Genomic DNA, 9,068 nt, shown 5'->3' on the forward strand with positions numbered 1-9,068 from the left:
TTTTGATCGAAAAGCTAAGAAAGACCGGTGTAAAACCAAAACGTCGAAACCCCCCAGAAAAAACCGTTAAAAAGCCGAAAACGCGTGCGAAAAAAACCCCGGAGGGAGCGTACAGAGCGCGGCACGTGGTGAATGACTGAGAGCGCGCCAAGTGGTGCTGATCATTGCGGGGCTCCCGAATGAGCGCTCGTTAACTAGTTGCTCTCCTGCTCTCCTCTTTCTCTCCAGCCTCCTCCACTCCCCCTCTGTGCCACCGTCAACCTTCGCCGCCGGATTCGAGCCCATCCGCCGCCGCACGCCGGCTCACACCCGGATCGAGGCGAGTGCAGTACGGCAAGGCGGCGCGGCGTGCTCTACCGTGGCAGCTCGGCGAGCAGAAAAGCAGGGCATGTGACCAGGTGGCAGGTGTGGGATGCGGTTCCTTTTTCATTCAATCAATTTCCTTTTTCATTCTCTAGCTCTCTACTGAGGATATCTGAATTTCTTTTTTCATTCAGTCAATGCACCATTTCAGACTTAATTACTAGAATACCAAAATCTGCTTGTGAGTGTAAATTGTTGCCTGCGTGGAGCTTACAAATAGTGCAAACTAGACCTGATGTGCATATATTGAACACTGTTATTGCAGAGCAGTCGCCACAACTCATAAGATTTGTCCCATGTGTGTGATTGATTGCCTCAACACCATGAAATGCTTAGTGGTGTTAAACATACAATAGCATGGGCCTCCGAGAGATGTCTTGGTCGCTACTTCCAGGAGACAGGGATAGTTTTATTTTCTGTTTAAACGTGTTGTAATCTATCTCTATTCCCTATCTTCTGTAAACTCTTTCGGTTAGTCCTCTAACTGTACGATCTGTAATCCTCTCGGGAGATCCTTCCCTCGCTATCAATATGCATGCGGGCTCCCTTCTAGGGAAGTGAGACGCTTCGACAATAGTTTACATGGTATCAGAGTAGGCCTTTTCCATCGCATCTAGCTCATCTACCTCCATCGATCATCCCCCAACTTCATCGATCAACTCCACCGCCGCCATGTCCTCTTCCTCCGCTGTTCCCTCCTCCGGCCTAAACTACAACATATCCGGGCCTCTCACCAGGACGAACTATGTCCTTCGGCGAGCTCAAGCCCGATCCCAAATACTGGGCGCCGGCCTGTATGGCTACGTCGACAAAACCATAGCGGAGCCTCCCAAGACCATCATCGCCAAGGATAAAGATGGCAAGGATCAGGAGATGCCGAACCCTGCCTATGCCCCCTGGCTAGTCCAGGATCAGCAAATTGTCGCCTACCTTCTCCAAAACCTCTCCAAGGAGGTCCTCGTCCAAGTGGCTTCGCTGGAGACCTCGCATGCAATATGGACGTCGCTCTCCAACATGTTTGTTGCGGTCTCCCTCTCTCGCGTCAACAATCTTCGTGCTGCCCTCACCAATGCCCAAAAGGGCACACAATCTGCCTCAACATACTTCGGCTATATGTGTTCCCTCTCTGACGAGCTCGCGGCGGCGGGCAGACCTCTCCGAGAGCCGGAACTCATCTCGTTCATCGTCGCCGGTCTTGATATGGATTATCAGCCACTTATCTCCGCGCTTGATGTCCGCACCGAGACACTACTAGGAAACAACTTATAGGTAGAAATTTACTAGTAGCGTCTATTTAGGCCACCATGCTACTGGTAAGTACCAGTAGCGCTGGGTACAAAACACGCTACTGGTATAACTTAGCACTAGTGTTGGTTTTGTCTAGCCGCGCTACTACTAAGTGGTTCTGGTCATGCCCTCGGGACTGGCCATAGTAGTAGCGTGGGTTCCTGAGACCGCGCTACGACTACGAACTTAGTGATAGCGCGGTTCACTGACATGCGCTACAACTAAGCGCACCGCACCTGCCTGTCTCCCTTGTCCCCCTCTCTCCCTCGTCACGTTCTCTCTCTCTCCCCTTTCCTCCCTCGACTCTGATCCAGATCCAACCTCGGTGCCATGTTGCGCCCTCTTCCCCATCGCCGCCGGCCACCATCCCCACACTTTCTCTCCCTTTTCCCGTGGATCCATCTCTTCCATGGACGCCTCCCACACCGTCTCCTCCTTCCCCCATCTCATCACTAGGGAAGAAAAAGGCAAGCGAGAGGGAGATCGGCCGTGTAGGTCAGATCCATCCGCCACGACCTCGACGGAGATGGCCAAGTGGATGGAGCGGACCTGCAAATCGTCAAGCCAAGGTAGCAGGGCAACAGGGCTCCACCCTTGATTTCCTTGACCATCTTGGATTACCTTCCCTGATTTCCTTGATTCCTCACGCACAGGGCAGCAGGGCTCCATCCTTGTTCTCTTCTCCATGGGGGTCACGCACAGGGCTCCACCTACAAGTGAAGAGAAGACCACTGCTCCTCCGGGTCTGCTTCTTCCTACTCTTCAAGGTCCCTCTCTCCCTCTCATGCTCTGCTTGAATTAATGGCGTTAGGTGTCACAACCAAACTGAAACTTTTTTATCTTCAGAGAGGAGAAAACCGAATCTTTAATTAGGTTAGCTTGCACCTGCTGCTGCTTTTTTATCTTCATTTATTTATCAGAAATAGTAATTTACATTGAAGTTTTTTTTAATTATTCACAGACACTTATTTATGCATTGTTCTTCCTGTATATAATAGATGTTTTATTTTTAGTTGTTCAGGTTCTCATTGTATGTTTATCCACTGTATAATGTAGGAGTGCAATACTTAGAGCTGAATTTTACTTAAATGAGATGCAACGGCGTTTTTTATTTTACAAATAACAATAATCTAATCTACCTTAATTAGATCAGCTATGTTTATGGCAAACCTTCTTAGAAAGCAAGAAATGCCAATTCTTGTTTATGTGGTTCGGCATTCTTTCATTGTTCTGTAACTACTTTGTGTCATGAATTCAGTTATACACTGTTATAGGATAGATAGCCTAGACCACAAAAGGCGTGGCATTGATTTAGTGGCAGCTGAGCTGCTGATAAAGGGCATGGGTGAACAAATGAAGGTGACTGGGATTTTGAAATGAAGTTAAATTGTGATCAGCACAAAGCTTTTGTCTTATTTTTTATGTCAACTAATGCTATTTGTGATTTCACAAATTGCCGTCAGCTTGTGTTATCATAGTATAGCTTCTTTATGATTTTTTAGCTTGACACATTTGATGCCACAAAATTCATGAGTAGTCAAAATTGAATGGGATACTGAGTATTTGAAGTTCCCTATTGCCGGACCAGCTAATCATGTCGCCAGGCAACTCTTCTCACCCCCTCTTCTCCTCTTGTTATAATCTAATTTATATTATAAGCGACAGAATACTGTGCTGGTGGCTACTAAGTTAGTAAGCATGCTTGATGCATTATGCTACTAACTTTCTAATCATATCGTGGATGCACCGAAGTTTGTGTCCGCACAATCTGTCTGTATTATTGTGGCGTATCAACTGCTTATTAGCCCCGCATGTGCATTTCCGTTTTAAAATTCGTGGGTGCCCGACAGACAGGTAGCTGCTACTTTGCTTATGGCAAATTCGTAACGTCCGTACTAATGTGGCTGATGAATTAAGCTCCACTAACTAACTAGGTTGTATTTAAGTTATATATTGGGTCCCTTTCGAGAGCGGCGTTTTGGCTCCTAGGTGCATATGCATTCGTTGTCGAAATACACATTTCGAAAAGTTGAAAAATTCGGAACAAAAATTCCACGTGTATATCCGGACATTTTATGTGCGTTCACAAGTTTTGGTGAAAAATGAAGTTTTTTGTGGCTTGTGTAAAAAAGATAAAGAAATGCCTCATAAATAGTTAGAATGAAGCATCAGAAATTGTCTTTTTTACATAAGCCATAAAAAACATCGTTTTTCACTGAAACCTTGCACGCACATAAAATGTTTGGATATACACGTGAGATTTTTGTTCCGAATTTTTTAACTTTTTGAAATGTGTATTTCGACAATGGGTGCATATGCACCTAGGAGCCAAAGGCAATTACCGGTCACTTTTACTTTCCACCATGGATAGTAGTAATTGAAGGAAATATGCCCTAGAGGCAATAATAAAGTTATTATTTATATCCTTATATCATGATAAATGTTTATTATTCATACTAGAATTGTATTAACCGGAAACATAATACTTGTGTGAATACATAGACAAACAGAATGTCACTAGTATGCCTCTACTTGACTAACTCGTTGATCAAAGATGGTTATGTTTCCTGACCATAAACATGTGTTGTCATTTGATTAACGGGATCGCATCATTAGGAGAATGATGTGATTGACTTAGACCCATTCCGTTAGCTTAGCATTTGATCGTTTAGTATTCTACTATTGCTTTCTTCATGACTTATACATGTTCTTATGACTATGAGATTATATAACTCCCGTTTATCGAAGGTACTTGTTGGGTTGGCATATTTCGAGATTATGATTTGTCACTCCGATTGTCGGAGAGGTATCTCTGAACCCTCTCGGTAATGCACATCACTTAAGCCTTGCAAGCATTGCAACTAATGAGTTAGTTGTGAGATGATGTATTACAGAACGAGTAAAGAGACTTGCCGGTAATGAGATTGAACTAGGTATTGAGATACCGGCGATCGAATCTCGGACAAGTAACATAACGATGACAAAGGGAACAATGTATGTTGTTATGCGGTTTGACCGATACAGATCTTCGTAGAATATGTAGGAGCCAATATGAACATCCAGGTTCCGTTATTATTTATTGACCGGAAACAGTTTTAGGTCATGTATACATAGTTCTCGAACCCGTAGGGTCCGCACGCTTAAAGTTACGATGACAGTTTCATTATGAGTTTATATGTTTTGATGTACCGAAAGTTGTTCGGAGTCCCGGATGTGATTACGGACATGACGAGGAGTCTCGAAATGGTCGAGACATAAAGATTGATATATTGGACGACTATATTTGGACACCGGAAATGTTCCGGGTGATGTCGGAGAAAACCGGAGTGCCGGAGGGGTTACCGGAACCCCCCGGGGAAGTATTGGGCCCTAGTGGTCCTGAGGGGAGAGAGAGGGCAGCAACCCAGGAGGTGGCGCGCCCCCTCCCATGGGGAGTCTGAATTGGACTAGGGGGCACGACCCATCTTTCCCTCTCCCTCTCCCCTTCTTTCCTTCCCCCTCCCCCCTTCCTAGTTGGACTAGGAAAGGGGAGTCCTACTCCTACTAGGAGGAGGACTCCCCTCTCCTTGGTGCGCCCCAAGGGCCGGCTGGCCTCCCCCTTGCTCCTTTATATACTTTATATACGGGGGCAGGGGGGCACCCCAGAACACACAAGTTGATCTTCGTGATCGTTCCTTAGCCGTGTGCGGTGCCCCCTCCACCATATTCCACCTCGGTCATATCGTTGTGGTGCTTAGGCGAAGCCCTGCGTCGGTAGAACATCATCATCGTCACCACGCCATCGTGCTAACGGAACTCATCCCCGACACCCTGCTGGATCGGAGTCCGGGGATCGTCATCGAGCTGAACGTGTGCTGAACTCGGAGGTGCCGTACGTTCGGTACTTGGATCGGTCGGATCGTGAAGACGTACGACTACATCAACCGCATTGTCATAACGCTTCCGCTTTCGGTCTACAAGGGTACGTGGACAATACTCTCCCTCTCGTTGCTATGCATCATCATGATCTTGCGTGTGCGTACGAATTTTTTTGAAATTACTATGTTCCCCAACAGTGGCATCCGAGCCTGGTTTTATGCGTAGATGTCATATATATGAGTAGAACACAAGTGAGTTGTGGGCGATATAAGTCATACTGCTTATCATCATGTCATACTTTGGTTCAGCGGTATTGTGAGATGAAGCGGCCCAGACCGACATTACACGTACGCTTACGCGAGACTGGTTTCACCGTTACGAGCACTCGTGCTTAAAGGTGACTGGCGGGTGTCTGTCTCTCTCACTTTAGTTGAATCGAGTGTGGCTACGCCCGGTCCTTGCGAAGGTTAAAACAACACCAACTTGACAAACTATCGTTGTGGTTTTGATGCGTAGGTAAGAACGGTTCTTGCTAAGCCCGTAGCAGCCACGTAAAATTTGCAACAACAAAGTAGATGACGTCTAACTTGTTTTTGCAGGGCATGTTGTGATGTGATATGGTCAAGACGTGATGCTATATTTTATTATATGAGATGATCATGTTTTGTAACCGAAGTTATCGGCAACTAGCAGGAGCCATATGGTTGTCGCTTTATTGTATGAAATGCAAACGCCCTGTAATTGCTTTACTTTATCACTAAACGGTAGCGATAGTCGTAGAAGCAATAGGCGGCGTAAACGACAATGATGCTACGATGGAGATCAAGGTGTCGCCCGGTGATGATGGTAATCATGGAGGTGCTTCGAAGATGGAGATCACAAGCACAAGATGATGATGGCCATATCATATCACTTATATTGATTGCATGTGATGTCTATCCTTTATGCATCTTATCTTGCTTTGATTGACGGTAGCATTTTAAGATGATCTCTCACTAAATTATCAAGAAGTGTTCTCACTGAGTATGCACCGTTGCGAAAGTTCTTCGTGCTGAGACACCACGTGATGATCGGATGTGTAGGCTCTATGTTTAAATACAGCGGGTGCAAAACAGTTGCGCACGCGGAATACTCAGGTTAAACTTGACGAGCCTAGCATTATAACAGATATGGCTTCGGAACATGGAGACCGAAAGGTCGAGCGTGAAACATATAGTAGATATGATCAACATATTGATGTTCACTGTTGAAACTACTCCATCTCACGTGATGATCGGACATGGTGTAGTTGATATGGATCACGTAATCACTTAGAGGATTAGAGAGATGTCTTTCTAAGTGGGAGTTCTTAAGTAATATGATTAAATGAACTTAAATTTATCATGAACTTAGTACCTGATAGTATCTTGCTTGTCTATGTTGATTGTAGATAGATGGCTCGTGTTGTTGTTCCGTTGAATTTTAATGCGTTCCTTGAGAAAGCAAAGTTGAAAGATGATGGTAGCAATTACACGGAGTGTGTCCGTAACTTGAGGATTATCCTCATTGCTGCACAGAAGAAATACGTCTTGGAAGCATCGCTGGGTGCCAGGCCTGCTGCTGGAGCAACGCCACATGTTGTGAACGTTTGGCAGAGCAAAGCTGATGACTATTCTATAGTTCAGTGTGCCATGCTTTACGGCTTAGAACCGGGTCTTCAACGACGTTTTGAATGTCATGGAGCATATGAGATGTTCCAAGAGTTGAAGTTAATATTTCAAGCAAATGCCCGGATTGAGAGATATGAAGTCTCCAATAAGTTCTACATCTGCAAGATGGAGGACAACAGTTCTCTCAGTGAGCATATACTCAAAATGTCTGGCTATAATAATCACTTGATGCAACTGGGAGTTAATCTTCCGGATGATAGCGTCATTGACAGAATTCTCCAATCACTGCCACCAAGCTACAAGAGCTTTGTGATGAACTATAATATGCAAGGGATTGAAAAGACTATTCCTGAGCTCTTCGCGATGCTAAAAGCTGCGGAAGTAGAAATCAAGAAGGAGCATCAAGTGTTGATGGTTAACAAGACCACTAGTTTCAAGAAAAAGGGCAAAGGGAAGAAGAAGGGAAACTTCAAGAAGAACAACATGTAAGTTGCTGCTCAGGAGAAGAAACCCAAGTCTAGACCTAAGCCTGAAACTGAGTGCTTCTACTGCAAGCAGACTGGTCACTGGAAGCGGAACTGCCCCAAGTATTTGGCGGATAAGAAGGATGGCAAAGTGAACAAAGGTATATGTGATATACATGTTATTGATGTGTACCTTACTAATGCTCGCAGTAGTACCTGGGTATTTGATACTGGTTCTGTTGCTAATATTTGCAACTCGAAACATGGACTACGGATTAAGCGAAGATTGGCTAAGGACGAGGTGATGATGCGCGTGGAAAATGGTTCCAAAGTCGATGTGATCGCGGTCAGCACGCTACCTCTACATCTACCATCGGGATTAGTTTTAGACCTAAATAACTGTTATTTGGTGCCAGCGTTGAGCATGAACATTATATCTGGATCTTGTTTGATGCGAGACGGTTATTCATTTAAATCAGAGAATAATGGTTGTTTTATTTATATGAGTAATATCTTTTATGGTAATGCACCCTTGAAGAGTGGTCTATTTTTATTGAATCTCGATAATAGTGATACACATATTCATAATGTTGAAGCCAAAAGATGCAGAGTTGATAATGATAGTGCAACTTATTTGTGGCACTGCCGTTTAGGTCATATCGGTGTAAAGCGCATGAATAAACTCCATACTGATGGACTTTTGGAACCACTTGATTATGAATCACTTGGTACTTGCGAACCGTGCCTCATGGGCAAGATGACTAAAACACCGTTCTCCGGTACTATGGACAGAGCAACTGATTTATTGGAAATCATACATACAGATGTATGTGGTCCAATGAATGTTGAGGCTCATGGAGGATATCGTTATTTTCTCACCTTCACAGATGATTTGAGCAGATATGGGTATATCTACTTAATGAAGCATAAGTCTGAAACATTTGAAAAGTTTAAGGAATTTCAGAGTGAAGTTGAAAATCATCGTAACAAGAAAATAAAGTTTCTACGATCTGATCGTGGAGGAGAATATTTGAGTTACGAGTTTGGTCTACATTTGAGACAATGCGGAATAGTTTCGCAACTAACGCCACCCGGAACACCACAGCGTAATGGTGTGTCCGAACGTCGTAATCGTACTTTACTAGATATGGTGCGATCTATGATGTCTCTTACAAATTTACCGCTATCATTTTGGGGTTATGCTTTAGAGACGGCCGCATTCACGTTAAATAGGGCACCATCAAAATCCATTGAGACGACGCTTTATGAACTATGGTTTAGAAAAAAACCAAAGTTGTCGTTTATGAAAGTTTGGGGTTGCGATGCTTATGTGAAAAAGCTTCAACCTGATAAGCTCGAACCCAAATCGGAGAAATGTGTCTTCATAGGATACCCAAAGGAGACTGTTGGGTACACCTTCTATCACAGATCCGAAGGCAAAACGTTT

At 44.4% G+C, this 9,068-nt stretch overlaps 1 long non-coding RNA gene across 1 annotated transcript; it reads left to right on the forward strand.

Moving 5' to 3' along the window:
- The first annotated feature begins 1,877 nt into the window (after positions 1-1,877).
- LOC123117185 (uncharacterized) lies at positions 1,878-3,267 on the forward strand. The gene is made up of 2 exons (XR_006457302.1): positions 1,878-2,219; positions 2,304-3,267. It is a non-coding gene; the product is annotated as an uncharacterized lncRNA (long non-coding RNA).
- Positions 3,268-9,068: the final 5,801 nt, after the last annotated feature.

The sequence above is a fragment of the Triticum aestivum genome, chromosome 5B (assembly GCF_018294505.1).
Source record: "Triticum aestivum cultivar Chinese Spring chromosome 5B, IWGSC CS RefSeq v2.1, whole genome shotgun sequence".
Classification (NCBI taxonomy): Eukaryota; Viridiplantae; Streptophyta; class Magnoliopsida; order Poales; family Poaceae; genus Triticum; species Triticum aestivum.